At 40.8% G+C, this 25,561-nt stretch overlaps 1 long non-coding RNA gene across 1 annotated transcript; it reads left to right on the top strand.

Annotated features, from left to right (window-relative positions):
- Positions 1–12,251: 12,251 nt before the first annotated feature.
- On the top strand, positions 12,252–16,024 carry LOC134293946 (uncharacterized). The gene is made up of 2 exons (XR_010000905.1): positions 12,252–12,993; positions 14,622–16,024. It is a non-coding gene; the product is annotated as an uncharacterized LOC134293946 (long non-coding RNA).
- Positions 16,025–25,561: the final 9,537 nt, after the last annotated feature.

Genomic DNA, 25,561 nt, shown 5'->3' with positions numbered 1-25,561 from the left:
CCTGGCCTATAGGGATCTCTTGTTGTTAAACTAAGGTGGCCTGGCCTATAGGGATCTCTTGTTGTTAAACTAAGGTGGCCTGGCCTATAGGGATCTCTTTTTGTTAAACTAAGGTGGCCTGGCCTATAGGGATCTCTTTTTGTTAAACTAAGGTGGCCTGGCCTATAGGGATCTCTTGTTGTTAAACTAAGGTGGCCTGGCCTATAGGGATCTCTTGTTGTTAAACTAAGGTGGCCTGGCCTATAGGGATCTCCTTTTGTTAAACTAAGGTGGCCTGGCCTATAGGGATCTCTTTTTGTTAAACTAAGGTGCCCTGGCCTATAGGGATCTCTTGTTGTTAAATTAAGGTGGCCTGGCCTATAGGGATCTCCTTTTGTTAAACTAAGGTGGCCTGGCCTATAGGGATCTCTTGTTGTTAAACTAAGGTGGCCTGGCCTATAGGGATCTCTTATTGTTAAATTAAGGTGGCCTGGCCTATAGGGATCTCCTTTTGTTAAACTAAGGTGGCCTGGCCTATAGGGATCTCTTTTTGTTAAACTAAGGTGGCCTGGCCTATAGAGATCTCCTTTTGTTAAACTAAGGTGGCCTGGCCTATAGGGATCTTCTTTTGTTAAACTAAGGTGGCCTGGCCTATAGGGATCTCCTTTTGTTAAACTAAGGTGGCCTGGCCTATAGGGATCTCTTGTTGTTAAACTAAGGTGGCCTGGCCTATAGGGATCTCCTTTTGTTAAACTAAGGTGCCCTGGCCTATAGGGATCTCCTTTTGTTAAACTAAGGTGGCCTGGCCTATAGGGATCTCCTTTTGTTAAACTAAGGTGGCCTGGCCTATAGGGATCTCCTTTTGTTAAACTAAGGTGGCCTGGCCTATAGGGATCTCCTTTTGTTAAACTAAGGTGGCCTGGCCTATAGGGATCTCCTTTTGTTAAACTAAGGTGGCCTGGCCTATAGGGATCTCCTTTTGTTAAACTAAGGTGCCCTGGCCTATAGGGATCTCCTTTTGTTAAACTAAGGTGGCCTGGCCTATAGGGATCTCCTTTTGTTAAACTAAGGTGGCCTGGCCTATAGGGATCTCTTGTTGTTAAACTAAGGTGGCCTGGCCTATAGGGATCTCCTTTTGTTAAACTAAGGTGGCCTGGCCTATAGGGATCTCCTTTTGTTAAACTAAGGTGGCCTGGCCTATAGGGATCTCCTTTTGTTAAACTAAGGTGGCCTGGCCTATAGGGATCTCCTTTTGTTAAACTAAGGTGGCCTGGCCTATAGGGATCTCCTTTTGTTAAACTAAGGTGGCCTGGCCTATAGGGATCTCCTTTTGTTAAACTAAGGTGGCCTGGCCTATAGGGATCTCCTTTTGTTAAACTAAGGTGGCCTGGCCTATAGGGATCTCCTATTCCTTAAGGTAACGCCAGGCGATGTGGAGATCCCTGGTTCTTTTAACCCTTAAGGCCAACCGTGGGGAGATCCCTGGTTCTTTTAACCCTTAAGGCCAACCGTGGGGAGATCCCTGGTTCTTTTAACCCTTAAGGCCAACCGTGGGGAGATCCCTGGTTCTTTTAACCCTTAAGGCCAACCGTGGGGAGATCCCTGGTTCTTTTAACCCTTAAGGCCAACCGTGGGGAGATCCCTGGTTCTTTTAACCATTAAGGCCAACCGTGGGGAGATCCCTGGTTCTTTTAACCCTTAAGGCCAACCGTGGGGAGATCCCTGGTTCTTTTAACCCTTAAGGCCAACCGTGGGGAGATCCCTGGTTCTTTTAACCCTTAAGGCCAACCGTGGGGAGATCCCTGGTTCTTTTAACCCTTAAGGCCTGCCTGGGGAGATATCATATTCTTTCTTCATGAAAAGTCAGGTATAGACCTTCTCTTTTCTCTCCCGTTTTATGTGCCTGGACTCCCGGAGGGCTCCTGCCGGACACCGTCTCCCATCAGCCGAGAGGGATCCTTCCTGTTTGGAAAGCATCTGCTACACAGGTAAAAAGAAGATTCCGGGAAGGAGATTCCTACAGCGGAGCCCCAAAGCCAGGTGAGACACTCCTTCCAGCCTCCAAGGCTGCCTTGCACACACACACACGACTCACACATGACACACACACGATACACACATATACATATACAGCTGGGGGCCCACAGGGACTCTCCCCCACTAGATTGGGGACTCCCACTCTGGCGATTGGCCATTGTAAATGCGTTGAAGCAGTTTGGGGCTTCCGGCCAAGCGCTCGCAAAGAGAACCCATTCAAGGTATACGTGGAGCCCCTTTTATTTATTATTTATTTACAGCATTTATATTCCGCCCTTCTCACCCCGAAGGGGACTCAGGGCGGATCACATTACACACATATAGGTAAACATTCAATGCTTTTTAACATAGAACAAAGACAAACAAACATAGGCTCCGAGCGGGCCTCGAACTCATGACCTCCTGGTCAGAGTGATTCATTGCAGTTAATTGCAGCAGGCTTGGTCTCCCGCCTGCGCCACAGCCCGGGCCAACCTTGATAAAAAGGGCCTGGCACGTGGAAAACGATATTTGTAAGGCAAACCCTCGTTATAGGAGGTTTGCAATTAATTTAAAACCTTCTGAGGGACCCGCTGCGTTTAAAGCCAAACCTAGCAGGTGGGAACCTCTCTTGTTGGATAAAGGAGATCCCCTCTGGTTAACGTAAGGGGAGGGACCCTCCATTTTTAATAGGATGCCTGGCAGAATCTTAACCTCAATGCAGGCCTATGGGGTCCAGCCTTATTCTCAATGACTGCATAGCCAGGCATGAAGGGACCCCATATTATTAATTTGAAGCCTGGTAAAAGGAGATTTATGTATTTATTTATTTACTACATTTATACCCCGCCCTCTTTTCCCTTAAAGGGGACTCAGAGCGGCTTACAAGTTATATTTACATACACTATCTCATTAGCATAGCACAATATTAGCATTATATATTACTACATTGCACTATACCACTATATAGAAATATTGTTAGCAATATTATATTTAATATATAATATGTAATTAATATTATTATATTGTATTATTGTTATTATTATATTACATTATTTATTTATTTATTTATTTATTTATTTTCTACATTTATATGCTGCCCTTCTCACCCCGAAGGGGACTCAGAATGGCTTAAAAATTAAATTTACATACAATATTATATTGTTAGCATAGTACAATACTGGCAATAAACTACTATATTGTACTATATCAATATATGGAAATATTATTAGTAATATTACATGCAGAATATAATATATAATTAATATTATTATATTGTATTATTAGTATAACGTATTACAATATAATATTATGAATATATGTATATACAATATGTTGTAATTATTATATCTTTTATATATATATATATATATATATATATACACACAGTAGAGTCTCACTTATCCAACATAAACGGGCCAGCAGAACGTTGGATAAGTGAATATCTTGGATAATAAGGAGGGATTAAGGAAAAGCCTAGTAAACATCAAATTAGTTTATGATTTTACAAATTAAGCACCAAAACTTCATGTCATACAACAAATTTGACAGAAAAAGTAGTTCAATACATGGCAATGCTATGTAGTAATTACTGTATTTATGAATTTAGTACCAAAATATCATGATGTCTTGAAAACATTGACTACAAAAATGCGTTGGATAGTCCAGAATGTTGGATAAGCGAGACTCTACTGTATATAAAAATTAGAATAGCATGTTATTAGGAGCATCTTAGTTATTAGATGTCAGTATTAGTCATTAGATGTTAATATTAGTTATTCATATTAGTATCAATATTACATTAATTTACAATAGAGCAGGGGTCCCCAAACTAAGGTCCGTGGGCCGGATGCGGCCCATCGAAGCCATTTATCCGGCCCCCACAGCACAACCCTTATTATTATTATTATTATTATTATTATTATTATTATTATTATTAGCATTAGCATTGAGGCTGGGTGGCCATCTGTCAGGGGTGCTTTGCTTGTGCTTTCGGTGCACAAAGGCAGAAAGGGATTGGACTCAATGGCCAACCCTTCCAACCCTCATAATTATTATTATTATTATTATTATTATTATTATTATTAATTATTATTATTGCTTGGTGGCCAACTATAGTCTGGCCCTGCAATGGTCTGAAGGATCGTGAACTGGCTCCCTGTTTAAAAGGTTTGGGGACCCCTGCAATAGAGTATATTATTATCCTAGCACAATGTTATTATGTTATATAGTAGTATGTATGTTCATATTATTTATTCATATTAGTATCAATATGACATTAATATACAATAGAGTGTATTATTATCCTAGCACAATATTAGTATGTTATATAGTAGTATGTTGTTGCTAGGGGGAGGGGCCCCCCACTGATGGAGAGGGCCCCCCCACTGAGATCCCCTGTCATTAATGTTAGACCAGGCATTTAACGCCTACCTTTGCATTAAAGAGCAGGCTCCTAGGCCTTTGCATTCAAGAGCAGTGCGCTAGGCCTTTGCGCAAGGAACACCACCCACGGCTCCCCTTGTGCGTGGCGTTGAGGCCCCACTCGGTGACGGACGGGTCCTCCCTTTGCCCTGGGCAGGTCGTGGGGGGGGGTCTCCCTGCACAGGCAGGGGGTCACGGCTGGGGGGAGAGCGGGGGCCCGGCCTTGGCACCCCCCTGGGGACCCGAGGGGCCGCTCTCAGCCCACGTCACGGGCATTTTAAAACGTCCCCGGGATGTAGTAGCTCAGATTAATCCCTGCACTAACCGCTAACCCTACTAACCCAGTTCTAACCCGGGCAGGCTAGGCTTTTAAATAGGACTGTTTTTGCCTGTTGGCAAGAACCTAGTGGGAGGGGGCCTCCGGGCCTCCCGTGGGAAGAAGGGCTCCGCCCCCCCCGGCCCCCCGACCCCTGCCCTGTGCTGGGAGCCCCCCGCCCGGGCCCCCAGAGGCCTCCCTGTGGTACCGGGCTTGGCCCCCGCTCTGCCCCCATCCGACGGCCTAGGAAAGCCCCCCACCATCCGCCCAGGGCCAACGGACGGCCCTCCCTCCCTCCCAGGGGCAGCCGCGTTCCTCACGCAAAGGTCTGGCGCACGGGAGCCTGTTTCTGAATGCAAACGTGGGGCCCAGGACCCCCCCCCTTGTCTCCGTGCAGGGCCACCCCCCCAGGGACCCCCACAAATGCCTGGTGACAGGGGATCCTCTCCTCTTAGCAGGAGGAAAAGCCACGTGCGTAAAGCGGTGCCTTTGCTCCCGTCGTTCCCAAGAGCCCCCCAAAAGCGAGATGCTCCCCTTGGTTCAGCCCTCCTGACCCCTGTCTTCTCCCTTGTTCCATGTCTCCAAAATCCCCGAGGGAGGGGCTCCTCCTGGACAAGAGCCAAGGACGGACGGACGGACGGACGGACGGAGGGAGATCCCAGAGAGAGAGCGGAGAGCAGGACGCCTTGCCTTTTCGGAGCTGCTGAGGTCGACCCCTTTCCAACGATGTCAGCTTTCAAGAATAAAACTCTTCCCAAAAAAGTGTGTTCTGGTTATTATTCAAAGGCACAACGTTAAATATTTGACAGCATTAAACATCTAGATTACATGACAGTTTATGTTACTGCATTTTATACACCTGACCTTGTTTTTACAAATAAAGTACCTGTATAATTTTTGCCTCTATATATATATATTGTACTATGCTCAGACTCATTGTTCTGATATGCTGTTATATGGTTTAATTGTTTATATTGTTTATATTTTTAATGTATGACTGTTTATTACATCTGTCATTGGGCTTGTTTCCCATGTGAGCCACCCCGAGTCCTCCTGGGGGAGATGGGAGCGGGAATATAATTTTCTTGCACCCCAAGTACCTCTGGCAAGTGCCAAAGAGTATTTAACTCTGCCTACATGGCACTAAAGTGTATTTATATGTTGATTGTTCCTATTGATTTTATGTTATGTTTTTTTTGCTTTGTATAATAAGGCATTGAATTTTTGCCTTAATAATAATAATTTTATGAAAGTTTTAATGTCACTGAATTTTAAATTGGATTGAAATGTCATTGTAATTGTTTATATGTGTATTTTCTATTTGTAAGCCACCCTGAGTCTCCCCTTATTGGGTGAGAAGGTTTGGGAAGAAATACTGTCATAAATAAATAAATATTCTGTGTCCAGGTTGGTTCATGGTTGACTTCTCTGGCAGGATGAGTCTGCAGGGCCTTTCCTGTCCCATGCAGCCGTGGGCAAGTCTACACAGGGACCACCAAGCCCAGCACTCTGCCCCACAGCAAGCATGCAACAGAAAAGGCACTGCAGACACTCCTGCGCCTGCGCGGCCTGCTCCCGATTCGAGGGAACTTGGCCCGCCCACTACAGGCATCCCTTTATGCGCCTGCGCGGGCTGCTCCCTATGAGAGCGAACGTGGCCCCGCCCACTGCAGGCATCCCTTTATGCGCCTGTGCGGCCTGCTCCCTATGAGAGCGAACTTGGCCCCGCCCACTGCAGGCATCCCTTTATGCGCCTGTGCGGACTGCTCCCTATGAGACCGAACTTGGCCCCGCCCACTGCAGGCATCCCTTTATGCGCCTGTGCGGCCTGGTCCCTATGAGAGCGAACGTGGCCCCGCCCACTACAGCCATCCCTTTATGCGCCTGCGCGGGCTGCTCCCTATGAGAGCGAACTTGGCCCCGCCCACTACAGGCATCCCTTTATGCGCCTGCGCGGGCTGCTCCCTATGAGAGCGAACGTGGCCCCGCCCACTACAGCCATCCCTTTATGCGCCTGCGCGGGCTGCTCCCTATGAGAGCGAACTTGGCCCCGCCCACTGCGGGCATCCCTTTATGCGCCTGCGCGGGCTGCTCCCTATGAGAGCGAACTTGGCCCCGCCCACCACAGGCATCCCTCTCCCTCCCTTCTGCGCCTGCGCGGCCTCCTCGGCGTCACCGGAAGCTCCGTCACAGGGCGGCAAGATGGCGGCCCGGCCCGGTCAGAGGCGTTCGGGGCGGCGTTTCCACGGTGACCCGGGTCCGTCGAGGCTTCGTCGCCAAGGCCCGGGAGGAGGAGGAAGGGCGCCGGGAGCGTGGCCTTCCAAACCGAGCCGGGGTTGGGCGTGAGGCCGCGCCTGCCTCCCTTCCCTGCCCGGACGTTTGCAGGCCAAGGCGGGGAAGGAATCCCAGGCAGGAAAACCCCCTTGGCCTGCGCGCCCTCCCTGCCTGCCGGAGTTTGGGACTCTTCCCAACCCGTAGGCTGGCTGCTAGGCATTGTGGGAGTTGGAGTCCCAAGTTCGCCCAGGCCTCTTCTTTTTTCCTGACCTTTTTTTAAAAATAATTATGTATCCAAAAAAAGTTTTCAATAAAAATGATTTAAAAAAAATAAATGGAGGTGAGCACCAACCTCCAGAGTGTGAGTAGATCAATAGGTACCGCTCCAGCGGGAAGGTAACGGCGCTCCATGCCGTCGTGCCAGTGGCCACATGACCCTGGAGGTGTCTACGGACAACGCCGGCGCTTCGGCTTAGAAATTATCTCTACTAATAGGTTTGAGAAAGTAAAAAAGTAGACCAGAAGGAAGAAGGCGGGACCAGGAAGACACCTGTCCATCATGCCTCCTGTATCAATTTCACAATAGAATAATAGAGAATACTCATATTATACTATACTCATCATATACTGTATACACATATAATATTGATAATATTCCGATGTAATACAATAGAATAATAATAATAATACGGTATTATAATTATATATTTATATTACACGTAATATTCCTAATAATATTGCAATATAGTCCTATAGTACAATATAATAATATATAATGCTTATATTGTGCTGTACTAATATTATAATGTATATACATATAATATTGATAATAGTATTCCGATGTATTACAATATAATAATAATAATACGCTATTATAATTGTATATACATATAATACTGATAATAATATTCCAGTGCAATACAATTTAATAATAATAATAATAATAATACACTATTATAATTGTATATTTTTATTACATGTAATATGACTAATAATATTGCAATATAGTCCTATAGTACAATATAATAATATATAATGCTTGTTTTGTGCTGTACTAATATTATAATGTATATACATATAATACTGATAATAATATTCCAATGCAATACAATGTAATAATAATAATAATAATACACTATTGTATATTTATATTACATGTAATATGACTAATAATATTGCAATATAGTCATATAGTACAATATAATAATATATAATGCTTATATTGTGCTGTACTATTATAATGTATAAAATACTGATAATAATATTCCAATGTATTACTATATAATAATAATAATACGCTATTATAATTGTATATACATATAATACTGATAATAATATTCTGATGCAAAACAATGCAATAATAATAATAATAATAATACACTATTGTATATTTATATTCCATGTAATGTTACTAATAATATTGCAATATAGTCGTATAGTACAATATAATAATATACAATGCTTATATTGTGCTGTACTAATATTATAATATATTGTATATACATATAATATTGATAATAATAATCCGATGTATTACAATATAATAATAATAATATGCTATTATAATTAAATATTTATATTACATGTAATGTTAGTAGTAATACTGCAACGTAGTCATATAGTACAATATAATAATATATAATGCTTATATTGTGCTGTACTAATATTATAATATATTGCATATACATATATTATTGATAATAATATTCTGATGTAATATTTATTTATTTATTATTTAAACTTATATGCCACCACTCCCCTAGGGTTAATACAATGTAATAATAATAATAATAATAATAAGAACACACTATTGTATATTTATATTCCATGTAATGTTACAAATAATATTGCAATATAGTAATATAGTACAATATAATAATATACAATGCTTATATTGTGCTGTACTAATATTATAATATACATATAATATTGATAATATTCCAATGTATTACAATATAATAATAATACACTATTATAATGATATATTTATACTACATGTAATGTTATTAATAATATTGCAATATAGTCATATAGTACAATATAATAATATGTAATGCTTGTATTGTGCTGTACTAATATTATATATTGTATATACATATAATATAATACTGATAATAATATTCGGATGTAATATTTATTTATTTATTTATTAATTATTTAAACTTATATGCCACCACTCCCCTAGGGTTAATACAATGTAATAATAATAATAATAATAATAATAATAATACACTATTGTATATTTATATTCCATGTAATGTTACAAATAATATTGCAATATAGTAATATAGTACAATATAATAATATACAATGCTTATATAGTGCTGTACTAATATTATAATATACATATAATATTGATAATATTCCGATGTATAACAATATAATAATTATACACTATTATAATGATATATTTATATTACATGTAATGTTACTAATAATATTGCAATATAGTCATATAGTACAATATAATAATATATAATGCTTGTATTGTGCTGTACTAATATTATATTATACATATAATATTGATAATATTCCGATGTATTACAATATAATAATAATACACTATTATAATGATATATTTATATTATATGAAATGTTACTAATAATATTGCAATATAGTCATATAGTACAATATAATAATATATAATGCTTGTCTTGTGCTGTACTAATAATATAATATATTGTATGTACAGTAGAGTCTCACTTATCCAACATAAACGGGCCGGCAGAACGTTGGATAATCGAATATGTTGGAAACATTAAGGAAAAGCCTATTAAACATCAAAATAGGTTATGATTTTACAAATTAAGCACCAAAACATCATGTTATAGGTAGGAAGGCACCATCTGATCCCTCCTGACAGATGGCCATTCATCCTCACTGTTCTAATTAGTGATATGGAGAAGTAAGGCTTTAGAGGCATAGAATCCTACATTTGGAAGGGATCCCAGAGGCCATCTAGTCCAACCCCAGCCTGCCAAGCAAGAAGGACACCATCAAAGCCCTCCCGACAGGTGGACATCCAGCTTGTCATAGAATTTTAGAGTTTGAAGGGGCCCCGAAGCCCGTCGAGTCCAACCCCAATCTGCCTGACTGGAAGGATACTATCAAAGCCCTCCTGACAGAAGGCCATCCAAAAAGCACTCTCTCCTGACGTTTCGCCCACATTACTGACAGGCATCCTCAGAGGTCGTGAGGTCTGTTGGAAACCAGGCAAGAGGGGTTTATTATCTATCTGTGGGATGATGATGTCCAGGGTGGGAGGAAGAAAGAACTCGTGCATGTGGGAGGCAAGCGTGAAGCATTCTCTCCTGATGTTTCACCCACAACCATGGAAGGCCGCCTCGGAGGTCCAATAGTATTACGGTAGAGTCTCACTTATCAAACATAAATGGCTGGCAGAATGTTGGATAAGCAAATATCTTGGATAATAAGGAGGGATTGAGGAAAAGCCTATTAAACATCAAATTAGTTTATGATTTTACAAATTAAGCACCAAATCATCACGTTATACAACAAATTTGACAGAAAAAGTACTTCAATATGCAGTAATACTATGTAGTAATGACTGTATTTACGAATTTAGCACCAAAACATCACAATGTATTGAAAACATTGACTACAGAAGCATTGACTACTAAAAGGTCGACTGCGTTGGATAATCCAGAATGTTGGATAAGCAAATGTTGGATAAGTGAGACTCTACTGAATTCTGCGCCCAGGCTGGTACATCCAATGCTCTGCTATGTTCCTTTTCTTCGTTTCATACCTCTATGTTCCTTTTCTGCATTGCAGGGGCGCTCTTTACTTTTCATACCTCTATGTTCACTTTCTGCATTGCGGGGGCGCTCTTTGCTTTTCATACCTCTATGTTCACTTTCCGCATTGCGGGGGCGCTCTTTGCTTTTCATACCTCTATGTTCACTTTCCGCATTGCGGGGGCGCACTTTGCTTTTCATACCTCTATGTTCACTTTCCGCATTGCGGGGGCGCTCTTTACTTTTCATACCTCTATGTTCACTTTCCGCATTGCGGGGGCGCTCTTTGCTTTTCATACCTCTATGTTCACTTTCTGCATTGCGGGGGCGCTCTTTGCTTTTCATACCTCTATGTTCACTTTCTGCTTGCGGGGGCGCTCTTTACTTTTCATACCTCTATGTTCACTTTCTGCATTGCGGGGGCGCTCTTTGCTTTTCATACCTCTATGTTCACTTTCTGCTTGCGGGGGCGCTCTTTACTTTTCATACCTCTATGTTCACTTTCTGCATTGCGGGGGCGCTCTTTGCTTTTCATACCTCTATGTTCACTTTCTGCATTGCGGGGGCGCTCTTTACTTTTCATACCTCTATGTTCACTTTCTGCATTGCGGGGGCGCTCTTTGCTTTTCATACCTCTATGTTCACTTTCTGCATTGCGGGGGCGCTCTTTGCTTTTCATACCTCTATGTTCACTTTCTGCATGGCGGGGGCGCTCTTTGCTTTTCATACCTCTATGTTCACTTTCTGCATTGCGGGGGCGCTCTTTGCTTTTCATACCTCTATGTTCACTTTCTGCATTGCGGGGGCGCTCTTTGCTTTTCATACCTCTATGTTCACTTTCTGCATGGCGGGGGCGCTCTTTGCTTTTCATACCTCTATGTTCACTTTCCGCATTGCGGGGGCGCTCTTTGCTTTTCATACCTCTATGTTCACTTTCTGCATTGCGGGGGCGCTCTTTGCTTTTCATACCTCTATGTTCACTTTCTGCATGGCGGGGGCGCTCTTTGCTTTTCATACCTCTATGTTCACTTTCTGCATTGCGGGGGCGCTCTTTGCTTTTCATACCTCTATGTTCACTTTCTGCATTGCGGGGGCGCTCTTTACTTTTCATACCTCTATGTTCACTTTCTGCATTGCGGGGGCGCTCTTTACTTTTCATACCTCTATGTTCACTTTCCGCATTGCGGGGGCGCTCTTTGCTTTTCATACCTCTATGTTCACTTTCTGCATTGCGGGGGCGCTCTTTGCTTTTCATACCTCTATGTTCACTTTCTGCATGGCGGGGGCGCTCTTTGCTTTTCATACCTCTATGTTCACTTTCTGCATGGCAGGGGCGCTCTTTGCTTTTCATACCTCTATGTTCACTTTCTGCATTGCAGGGGCGCTCTTTGCTTTTCATACCTCTATGTTCACTTTCTGCATTGCAGGGGCGCTCTTTGCTTTTCATACCTCTATGTTCACTTTCTGCATGGCGGGGGCGCTCTTTGCTTTTCATACCTCTATGTTCACTTTCTGCATGGCAGGGGCGCTCTTTGCTTTTCATACCTCTATGTTCACTTTCCGCATTGCGGGGGCGCTCTTTGCTTTTCATACCTCTATGTTCACTTTCTGCATTGCAGGAGCGCTCTTTGCTTTTCATACCTCTATGTTCACTTTCCGCATTGCGGGGGCGCTCTTTGCTTTTCATACCTCTATGTTCACTTTCCGCATTGCGGGGGCGCTCTTTGCTTTTCATACCTCTATGTTCCATTTCCGCATTGCGGGGGCGCTCTTTACTTTTCATACTTCTATGTTCTATTTCCGCATTGCAGGGGCGCTCTTTACTTTTCATACCTCTATGTTCCTCCTATCCCGCCTTTTCCCCCTCCGCCTCCGCTCTCTTCTCCCATTGGTTGTTGCTTGGGAGGTCCCGCCCCTTTCCCCTTCCTTCGCTCCCTCATTGGTCGAAGCGCGTCCTGGCAGATATGTAGTGCGGGGGCGTTTCCCATCGTAGCCGCAATAATACAAAATAAAGAATTATATAATATCAGAGATATATAGTCTTCGAGCTTATTACTAATCGTTACGTATGATTATGTTGTTTGAATATTAGGTGTATGGATGTGTCAGGGTTGGCGACGGAAGGGACGGGTGTGTGATGGACCTGCCGGGACTTGGGGGCGGGGCAAGGGGCGTGGCCTGGCGCGTGAGAGCCGGGGAAGGGAACAGCCAAGATGGCGGCCGGGGTGAGTGAGGCGAGCGAAGCTCCGCTGAGGAGAACGGCAGGAAAAGGCCTTTAGATTATATTATAAATTATTGTGTTATTATTTCATATTATATTATTATCGTACATATTATGTTACACCACGTTTATAATATATTATTTCTTTATTATTTCATATTATTATTATAGACATGATTTTGCATTATTATATTGTTATTTCATATTATATTATTATTATTATTATTATTATGTTGTATGACACAGCAAACATTATTATTATTATTATTATTATTATTTTGCATCCTTATATTATCTGGTTTTTATATTATCATTTTACATTATTATTATATTATATTATTTTGTTCTTATTTCATATTATATTTATTTCATATTTTATTATATTATTATTTTGCATCATTATTATTTTATTCTGTTATTTCATATTATTATAATACACAGTATTTTGCATTATTATGTTGTTATTATTTCATATTATTATACATATGATTTTGCATTATTATGTTGTTATTTTATATTATATTATTATTATTTTTATTATTTTGCATCCTTATATTATTTGGTTTTTATATTATTATCATTTTACATTATTATTATATTATATTATATTATTTTGTTCTTATTTCATATTATATTATATTTATTTCATATTTTATTATATTATTATTATTTTGCATCGTTATTATATTATTCGGTTATTTCATATTATTATAATTCACAGTATTTTGCATTATTATGTTATTTTATATTATTATAATATTATTATTATTTTGCATCCTTATTGGTTTTTATTTTATATTTTATATTTTTATTATTTTACATTCTTATATCGTTTTGTTTATATTTCATATTATATTATATTATTATTTTACATCATTATTATACTATATAATTTTGTTGTTTCATACTATTATACACATGATTTTGCATTATTATGTTGTTGTTTTATATTATTATATTATTATTTTACATCGTTTTTATATTTGTTCTTACGTATTACGTATTATAATTATTATTTTGCATCATTATTATATTCTGTTATTTCGTGTTATTATAATACAGTATTTTGCATTATTATGTTGTTATTTTATATTATTATTATATTACTATTATTTTGCATCCTTATATTATTTGGATCTTATATTATTTTATATTATTATTATTGTTTTTCATCATTATTATATTATTTTGTTCTTATTTCATATTATATTATATTATTATTATATTGCATCGTTATTATATTATTCTGTTATTTCATATGTCCGATTTACCTACATGAGTGGGAATCGATTTGGAGGAAAAAAATTAAATACACGTACTCCATGGACATGAAAGAAAACTGGCTGAAAGTAATGCATAGATGGTACCTAACCCCCCAAAAGATAGGATTTATGTATAAAAATACTAATAATAAATGCTGGAAATGTAAATCTCAAGTGGGCTCGTACCACCATATGTGGTGGAGTTGCAGAAAGATGGCAAAATTTTGGACGATGATGTTAGACGAAAGTAATAAAATTCTAAACACAAACTTTGCGAAGACGCCTGAGCTCCTCCTGCTAGGGTTATATGATGAATTACATAAGGTAGATTTAAATACAGATAAACTATTTACATTTTTTATTACTGCAGCAAGGATGGTAATCGCAAAACAATGGAAAAGTGAGAAAGCCCCATCGAAAGATGCCTGGCTGACCAAATGGACTGAAATAAAGGATATGGACAAACTTACCTTCTGAATGAGAAAGAGCAACGGAAGAGCTATAAGAGCCACGGACTGGTCAAACTTTGAAGACTACCTTGTTACTTCAGAGAAGGGAACCAGCAAGGTTGTATTCAGATTTTCTGGGAAGTTGTAGTTTAGGTAAACATAATGAAGATTTTACTGATTGCAGTACAGTCTCCTTATCTATAGATTTGATATGCATGGTTTTACTTACTGTAGTAAACTCTCCCCTCCAAAGTGTTTGTAGGCCTCTCTATGTTCTTCACTGCAATTCTGTGATATGTTTCTGGCCCAAATATCAGCGAAATATAAGGTTTACTTGCATCCATGGGGATCTTAGAATGGGAGGTATATGTAATAGTTTAACCCTTAAGCTCTTCCTCATTAAAAAAATTGCAGGAAAGTCTAGTTATTTTTCCCCCTCCACAAATGTCTTGCAGGCATTACATTTTTTGTTCTTTTTAAAATGTAATACAATGGTATAATTATCCCCCCCCCCCCCTCCCAAGCACATCTTCTCTGTTGGTTTCTTCTTTTCTGGGTAGGAGATATTACTTTTTGGAGCCAACCCGGGATTTTATCAGTATATTTATTGTATGTGACCTCATTTGTTTTATGATTTGTTTTATTGTTGATTGACTTGTTTTATTGATATGTTTTTATATTGTCTGATATCTGGGCTTGGCCCCATGTAAGCCGCCCCGAGTCCCTTCGGGGAGATGGGGCGGGGTATAAAACTAAAATTATTATTATTATTACCTTAAGAAAAGATGATAAGAACTATCTAATGGGAACATAAATGATTAGTGACAAAGATCGGAAGTCAACCCCCCCCCCCCATTGCTAGTGTATATCCCCTCTCACAATCCCTAATCCAGACACACTTGCCCTGCCCCTGCCCTCCCTTCCCTGTTCCCCTGCCGTATGTCGTCTTATGTTTTATGTTTGATGTTTTAAAAGAAACTTCTCAATAAAATGATACAAAAAAATAAAAAAAATAAACTTAACCAAACCTGACTGTTTAAACAAAATCAAATAAACGTGTCATCCATAAATCAAAATAAAAACACACACTTCTTTACACCAACTTTGGTTGCAAATGTATGCAATTTCCTTGAGAAACCTCTTCCTTCCTTCCCAGGCACCATTTCTTAAACCCTGAAAGGGAAAACACACGTAAGAGCCGCCTGAATTCTCACTTGTCTGTCCTTACGGCTGAGTTACAACTCGCTGAGCTTGTTTTGATTCTGTTTCTATACAAAACGGTGGCTCCCATCATGAAATCAATAAAGTTTATTATTTCACAACGGCCAGGTTTTGGGTGTTTTTATTGGGGAGGGAAATGCAGACATTTTGCTTGTTGCGCCATTCGCCTGAAACTAAGTAAAATCTCTGGGAACGAACAGAGGATGGGAGAAGAACCGTTGCATTTTGCCCTGAGTCTGGAAACGGTCTTCCGAATGATCACAAAGGCCACCTTGGTGTAAAAGAGAGAGCTGTTTCTTTATAAAAAGGAGAGTTAAAGTGCGATAAATGCTCACTATCCCAGGCCTGCGAGTCCACAGGAATTCCAGACAGGAAACAATCAGGGCCAGCTAACGCGTTCACAACAAAGGATTCCCCCAGGCAGGAATGCAGCCAGTCTTTGAAGCTGCAAGGCCATTCAATGCTAATCAAGGCGGCCAATGGCAACATTCACACTTGCCTCCAAGACAAGAGTTCTTTCTCTCGCCCTGGACGTGATTCCACAGATAGATAAAGCTCCCTTGCTTAGTTTTACAACCTCTGAGGATGCATGCCATAAATGTGGGCGAAATGTCAGGAGAGAATGCTTCGGGAACATGGCCATAGTATTGTGCGGATGCAAACTTGCAGAGGTTGTATGGGATGGTGGGAGTTGTAGTCTGGCAAGGCACCAGCACTCTTGGGCGGAGGGCGTGACAGGTCTTGCAAACCTCTCACTCCCAAGATTATTATTATTAATATTAGTATTATTTTAAACTGTCATGGCTCAAAGAAATATCAATATTACATTAAATCCTTATGGCTTTTCCGTTTGTCGCCCTCCTGTGGACAGAAGAATATTGCACTTGCCTTGAAACTCTGATTCCTTGCTCTCTGCTGCCATCACATGGTCAGATAGAAAAGTGCAGCACAAAGGCGCCTTCAACGCTCGAGGCTGCACTTCCGCCTCTGACCATTTGATGGCAGCAGAGAGCGAAGAATCAGAATCCCAAGGCAAGTGCAATATTCTTCTGTCCACAGGAGGGCGACAAAGAGAAAAGACATTAGGAATCCCATTGATATATCATTGAGCCATCTGGGAAATCTAATTACATGACAATAGTAATACTCCTAATAATAATATCCTGGGAGTTAGGGTTTTGCAAGGTCTTTCCCGTCTTCTGCCCAGGAGTGCCGGTGCCTTGTCAAACTACAACTCCCACCATCCTATACAAACTCTACAACAGCTCAATGCCATTGGAGCCTAGGAGATATAACCCCCCCTTGCTTAGTTTTCCAATAAGAATAAAATAATAACAACAAAACTTTATTTCTAGACCGCCCTCTCTCCTCCAGAGGATGTACATATAATTCACTATAATTGTATATGTTTATTATATGAAATATTACTAATAATATTGCAATATAGTCGTATAATATAACTAGCTGTACCCGGCCACGCGTTGCTGTGGCGTAGTCCTTAGTGGGGTTTCCTTCGTGGCATAAAGAGGATTCCCCGTAGGTAGGAAGCAGTCAGGCTTTGATGCTGCAAGGGTATTCAAGTTGGCCGACAATGGAGTCCCCTAGGTATGAAGCAGCCAGGCTTTGATGCTGCAAGGCTATTCAATGGGATTCAAGTTGGCCGACAATGGAGTCCCCTAGGTATGAAGCAGCCAGGCTTTGATGCTGCAAGGCTATTCAATGGGATTCAAGTTGGCCGACAATGGAGTCCCCTAGGTATGAAGCAGCCAGGCTTTGATGCTGCAAGGCTATTCAATGGGATTCAAGTTGGCCGACAATGGAGTCCCCTAGGTATGAAGCAGCCAGGCTTTGATGCTGCAAGGCTATTCAATGGGATTCAAGTTGGCCGACAATGGAGTCCTCTAGGTATGAAGCAGCCAGGCTTTGATGCTGCAAGGCTATTCAATGGGATTCAAGTTGGCCGACAATGGAGTCCCCTAGGTATGAAGCAGCCAGGCTTTGATGCTGCAAGGCTATTCAATGGGATTCAAGTTGGCCGACAATGGAGTCCCCTAGGTATGAAGCAGCCAGGCTTTGATGCTGCAAGGCTATTCAATGGGATTCAAGTTGGCCGACAATGGAGTCCCCTAGGTATGAAGCAGCCAGGCTTTGATGCTGCAAGGCTATTCAATGGGATTCAAGTTGGCCGACAATGGAGTCCTCTAGGTATGAAGCAGCCAGGCTTTGATGCTGCAAGGCTATTCAATGGGATTCAAGTTGGCCGACAATGGAGTCCCCTAGGTATGAAGCAGCCAGGCTTTGATGCTGCAAGGCTATTCAATGGGATTCAAGTTGGCCGACAATGGAGTCCCCTAGGTATGAAGCAGCCAGGCTTTGATGCTGCAAGGCTATTCAATGGGATTCAAGTTGGCCGACAATGGAGTCCCCTAGGTATGAAGCAGCCAGGCTTTGATGCTGCAAGGCTATTCAATGGGATTCAAGTTGGCCGACAATGGAGTCCCCTAGGTATGAAGCAGCCAGGCTTTGATGCTGCAAGGCTATTCAATGGGATTCAAGTTGGCCGACAATGGAGTCCCCTAGGTATGAAGCAGCCAGGCTTTGATGCTGCAAGGCTATTCAATGGGATTCAAGTTGGCCGACAATGGAGTCCCCTAGGTATGAAGCAGCCAGGCTTTGATGCTGCAAGGCTATTCAATGGGATTCAAGTTGGCCGACAATGGAGTCCCCTAGGTATGAAGCAGCCAGGCTTTGATGCTGCAAGGCTATTCAATGGGATTCAAGTTGGCCGACAATGGAGTCCCCTAGGTATGAAGCAGCCAGGCTTTGATGCTGCAAGGCTATTCAATGGGATTCAAGTTGGCCGACAATGGAGTCCCCTAGGTATGAAGCAGCCAGGCTTTGATGCTGCAAGGCTATTCAATGGGATTCAAGTTGGCCGACAATGGAGTCCCCTAGGTATGAAGCAGCCAGGCTTTGATGCTGCAAGGATATTCAATGGCCAGGAAGCCGCTGTGTGTGTTTGTCTCCATCCAGTGGTGAAAGGCGCGCATTGCAGGCGGGGAGAAAATGAATAGGGAATAAGCCGCTGTGTGTGTTTGTCTCCATCCAGTGGTGAAAGGCGCGCATTGCAGGCGGGGAGAAAATGAATAGGGAATAAGCCGCTGTGTGTGTTTGTCTCCATCCAGTGGTGAAAGGCGCGCATTGCAGGCGGGGAGAAAATGAATAGGGAATAAGCCGCTGTGTGTGTTTGTCTCCATCCAGTGGTAAAAGGCGCGCATTGCAGGCGGGGAGAAAATGAATAGGGAATAAGCCGCTGTGTGTGTTTGTCTCCATCCAGTGGTAAAAGGCGCGCATTGCAGGCGGGGAGAAAATGAATAGGGAATAAGCCGCTGTGTGTGTTTGTCTCCATCCAGTGGTGAAAGGCGCGCATTGCAGGCGGGGAGAAAATGAATAGGGAATAAGCCGCTGTGTGTGTTTGTCTCCATCCAGTGGTAAAAGGCGCGCATTGCAGGCGGGGAGAAAATGAATAGGGAATAAGCCGCTGTGTGTGTTTGTCTCCATCCAGTGGTAAAAGGCGCGCATTGCAGGCGGGGAGAAAATGAATAGGGAATAAGCCGCTGTGTGTGTTTGTCTCCATCCAGTGGTGAAAGGCGCGCATTGCAGGCGGGGAGAAAATGAATAGGGAATAAGCCGCTGTGTGTGTTTGTCTCCATCCAGTGGTGAAAGGCGCGCATTGCAGGCGGGGAGAAAATGAATAGGGAATAAGCCGCTGTGTGTGTTTGTCTCCATCCAGTGGTAAAAGGCGCGCATTGCAGGCGGGGAGAAAATGAATAGGGAATAAGCCGCTGTGTGTGTTTGTCTCCATCCAGTGGTGAAAGGCGCACATTGCAGGCGGGGAGAAAATGAATAGGGAATAAGCCGCTGTGTGTGTTTGTCTCCATCCAGTGGTAAAAGGCGCGCATTGCAGGCGGGGAGAAAATGAATAGGGAATAAGCCGCTGTGTGTGTTTGTCTCCATCCAGTGGTAAAAGGCGCGCATTGCAGGCGGACTGGAAAATTCCCCGCATTGCCCTCAATGGAGAGGGAGGAGGAGGAGGAGGAGGAGGAAGGCCTCTCCATGGAATATTCTTCAAATACCCTATATACTCGAATATAAGCCGACCCGAATATGAACCGAGGCACCTAATTTTACCACAAAAAAAACTGGGAAATCATTGACTCCAGTATAAGCAGAGGGTGGGTAATATCAGAAATAAAAATAGATACCAATAAAATTACATTACCGTATATACTCGAGTATAAGGCGACCCGAATATAAGCTGAGGCACCTAATTTCACCACAAATAACTGGGAAATCATTCACTCCAGTATAAGCTGAGAGTGGGAAATTTCAGAAATAAAAATAGATACCAATAAAATTACATTGTGGGCGAAACGTCAGGAGAGAATGCTTCTGGAAAACAAATTATTATTTCTTACATTGTACTATATTAATCATATACCACAATATGTATAATATACCACTAGCATGTTATATTAATCGTATTCTGTCACATACCAGTGCTAAATGATAAGTTGCATAAGAGATGTGGGCAAAACGTCAGGAGAGAATGCTTCTGGAAAACCAATTATTATTTCTTACATTGTACTATATTAATCATATACCACAATATGTATAATGCACCACTAGCATGTTATATTATTCGTATTATGTCACATACCAGTGCTAAATGATAAGTTGCATAAGAGATGTGGGCGAAATGTCAGGAGAGAATGCTTCTGGAAAACCAATTATTATTTCTTACATTGTACTATATTAATCATATACCACAATATGTATAATGCACTACTAGCATGTTATATTATTCGTATTCTGTCACATACCAGTGCTAAATGATAAGTTGCATAAGAGATGTGGGCGAAATGTCAGGAGAGGATGCTTCTGGAAAACCAATTATTATTTCTTACATTGTACTATACTAATCATATACCACAATATGTATAATGCACCACTAGCATGTTATATTATTCGTATTATGTCACATACCAGTGCTAAATGATAAGTTGCATAAGAGATGTGGGCGAAACGTCAGGAGAGAATGCTTCTGGAAAACCAATTATTATTTCTTACATTGTACTATATTAATCATATACCACAATATGTATAATACACCACTAGCATGTTATATTTTTCGTATTCTGTCACATACCAGTGCTAAATGATAAGTTGCATAAGAGATGTGGGCGAAATGTCAGGAGAGAATGCTTCTGGAAAACCAATTATTATTTCTTACATTGTACTATATTAATCATATACCACAATATGTATAATGCACCACTAGCATGTTATATTATTCGTATTATGTCACATACCAGTGCTAAATGATAAGTTGCATAAGAGATGTGGGCGAAATGTCAGGAGAGAATGCTTCTGGAAAACCAATTATTATTTCTTACATTGTACTATATTAATCATATACCACAATATGTATAATGCACCACTAGCATGTTATATTATTCGTATTATGTCACATACCAGTGCTAAATGATAAGTTGCATAAGAGATGTGGGCGAAATGTCAGGAGAGAATGCTTCTGGAAAACCAATTATTATTTCTTACATTGTACTATATTAATCATATACCACAATATGTATAATGCACCACTAGCATGTTATATTATTCGTATTCTGTCACATACCAGTGCTAAATGATAAGTTGCATAAGAGATGTGGGCGAAACGTCAGGAGAGAATGCTTCTGGAAAACCAATTATTATTTCTTACATTGTACTATATTAATCATATACCACAATATGTATAATACACCACTAGCATGTTATATTATTCGTATTCTGTCACATACCAGTGCTAAATGATAAGTTGCATAAGAGATGTGGGCGAAACGTCAGGAGAGAATGCTTCTGGAAAACCAATTATTATTTCTTACATTGTACTATATTAATCATATACCACAATATGTATAATGCACCACTAGCATGTTATATTATTCGTATTTTGTCACATACCAGTGCTAAATGATAAGTTGCATAAGAGATGTGGGCGAAATGTCAGGAGAGAATGCTTCTGGAAAACTAATTATTATTTCTTACATTGTACTATATTAATCATATACCACAATATGTATAATATACCATTAGCATGTTATATTATTCGTATTCTGTCACATACCAGTGCTAAATGATAAGTTGCATAAGAGATGTGGGCGAAACGTCAGGAGAGAATGCTTCTGGAAAACCAATTATTATTTCTTACATTGTACTATATTAATCATATACCACAATATGTATAATGCACCACTAGCATGTTATATTATTCGTATTCTGTCACATACCAGTGCTAAATGATAAGTTGCATAAGAGATGTGGGCGAAACGTCAGGAGAGAATGCTTCTGGAAAACCAATTATTATTTCTTACATTGTACTATATTAATCATATACCACAATATGTATAATACACCACTAGCATGTTATATTATTCGTATTTTGTCACATACCAGTGCTAAATGATAAGTTGCATAAGAGATGTGGGCGAAACGTCAGGAGAGAATGCTTCTGGAAAACCAATTATTATTTCTTACATTGTACTATATTAATCATATACCACAATATGTATAATACACCACTAGCATGTTATATTATTCGTATTCTTTCACATACCAGTGCTAAATGATAAGTTGCATAAGAGATGTGGGCGAAACGTCAGGAGAGAATGCTTCTGGAAAACCAATTATTATTTCTTACATTGTACTATATTAATCATATACCACAATATGTATAATATACCATTAGCATGTTATATTATTCGTATTCTGTCACATACCAGTGCTAAATGATAAGTTGCATAAGAGATGTGGGCGAAACGTCAGGAGAGAATGCTTCTGGAAAACCAATTATTATTTCGTACATTGTACTATATTAATCATATACCACAATATGTATAATACACCACTAGCATGTTATATTATTCGTATTCTGTCACATACCAGTGCTAAATGATAAGTTGCATAAGAGATGTGGGCGAAACGTCAGGAGAGAATGCTTCTGGAAAACCAATTATTATTTCTTACATTGTACTATATTAATCATATACCACAATATGTATAATACACCACTAGCATGTTATATTATTCGTATTTTGTCACATACCAGTGCTAAATGATAAGTTGCATAAGAGATGTGGGCGAAACGTCAGGAGAGAATGCTTCTGGAAAACCAATTATTATTTCTTACATTGTACTATATTAATCATATACCACAATATGTATAATACACCACTAGCATGTTATATTATTCGTATTCTGTCACATACCAGTGCTAAATGATAAGTTGCATAAGAGATGTGGGCGAAACGTCAGGAGAGAATGCTTCTGGAAAACCAATTATTATTTCGTACATTGTACTATATTAATCATATACCACAATAAAGCAGCCAGGATTTGATGCTGCAAGGCTATTCAATGAGAATCAAGTTGGCCGACAATGGAGTCCCCTAGGTATGAAGCAGCCAGGCTTTGATGCTGCAAGGCTATTCAATGAGAATCAAGTTGGCCGACAATGGAGTCCCCTAGGTATGAAGCAGCCAGGCTTTGATGCTGCAAGGCTATTCAATGGGATTGAAGTTGGCCGACAATGGAGTCCCCTAGGTATGAAGCAGCCAGGCTTTGATGCTGCAAGGATATTCAAGTTGGCCGACAATGGAGTCCCCTAGGTATGAAGCAGCCAGGCTTTGATGCTGCAAGGCTATTCAATGGGATTCAAGTTGGCCAACAATGCAGTCCCCTAGGTATGAAGCAGCCAGGCTTTGATGCTGCAAGGCTATTCAATGGGATTCAAGTTGGCCGACAATGGAGTCCCCTAGGTATGAAGCAGCCAGGCTTTGATGCTGCAACGCTATTCAATGGGATTCAAGTTGGCCGACAATGGAGTCCCCTAGGTATGAAGCAGCCAGGCTTTGATGCTGCAAGGCTATTCAATGGGATTCAAGTTGGCCGACAATGGAGTCCCCTAGGTATGAAGCAGCCAGGCTTTGATGCTGCAAGGCTATTCAATGGGATTCAAGTTGGCCGACAATGGAGTCCCCTAGGTATGAAGCAGCCAGGCTTTGATGCTGCAAGGCTATTCAATGGGATTCAAGTTGGCCGACAATGGAGTCCCCTAGGTATGAAGCAGCCAGGCTTTGATGCTGCAAGGCTATTCAATGGGATTCAAGTTGGCCGACAATGGAGTCCCCTAGGTATGAAGCAGCCAGGCTTTGATGCTGCAAGGCTATTCAATGGGATTCAAGTTGGCCGACAATGGAGTCCCCTAGGTATGAAGCAGCCAGGCTTTGATGCTGCAAGGATATTCAATGGCCAGGAAGCCGCTGTGTGTGTTTGTCCCCATCCAGTGGTGAAAGGCGCGCATTGCAGGCGGAGAGAGAGTGAATGGAGAGGAGGCCGCTGGGTGTTTGTCTCCATCCAGTGGTAAAATGCGCGCATTGCAGGCGGAGAGAAAGTAAATGGAGAGGAGGCCGCTGGGTGTTTGTCTCCATCCAGTGGTAAAAGGCGCACATTGCAGGCGGAGAGAGTGAATGGGGAAGAAGCCGCTGTGTGTTTGTCTCCATCCAGTGGTGAAAGGCGCGCATTGCAGGCGGGGAGAAAATGAATAGGGAATAAGCCGCTGTGTGTGTTTGTCTCCATCCAGTGGTGAAAGGCGCGCATTGCAGGCGGGGAGAAAATGAATAGGGAATAAGCCGCTGTGTGTGTTTGTCTCCATCCAGTGGTAAAAGGCGCGCATTGCAGGCGGACTGGAAAATTCCCCGCATTGCCCTCAATGGAGAGGGAGGAGGAGGAGGAGGAGGAGGAAGGCCTCTCCATGGAATATTCTTCAAATACCCTATATACTCGAATATAAGCCGACCCGAATATGAACCGAGGCACCTAATTTTACCACAAAAAAAACTGGGAAATCATTGACTCCAGTATAAGCAGAGGGTGGGTAATATCAGAAATAAAAATAGATACCAATAAAATTACATTACCGTATATACTCGAGTATAAGGCGACCCGAATATAAGCTGAGGCACCTAATTTCACCACAAATAACTGGGAAATCATTCACTCCAGTATAAGCTGAGAGTGGGAAATTTCAGAAATAAAAATAGATACCAATAAAATTACATTGTGGGCGAAACGTCAGGAGAGAATGCTTCTGGAAAACCAATTATTATTTCTTACATTGTACTATATTAATCATATACCACAATATGTATAATATACCACTAGCATGTTATATTATTCGTATTCTGTCACATACCAGTGCTAAATGATAAGTTGCATAAGAGATGTGGGCGAAATGTCAGGCGAGAATGCTTCTGGAAAACCAATTATTATTTCTTACATTGTACTATATTAATCATATACCACAATATGTATAATATACCACTAGCATGTTATATTATTCGTATTCTGTCACATACCAGTGCTAAATGATAAGTTGCATAAGAGATGTGGGCGAAATGTCAGGAGAGAATGCTTCTGGAAAACCAATTATTATTTCTTACATTGTACTATATTAATCATATACCACAATATGTATAATGCACCACTAGCATGTTATATTATTCGTATTATGTCACATACC

Source organism: Anolis carolinensis, unplaced genomic scaffold (assembly GCF_035594765.1).
Source record: "Anolis carolinensis isolate JA03-04 unplaced genomic scaffold, rAnoCar3.1.pri scaffold_11, whole genome shotgun sequence".
NCBI classification, from domain to species: Eukaryota; Metazoa; Chordata; class Lepidosauria; order Squamata; family Dactyloidae; genus Anolis; species Anolis carolinensis.
The sequence above is the reverse complement of the archived record's forward strand: the minus strand, read 5'-3'. Positions and strand labels throughout refer to the sequence as shown.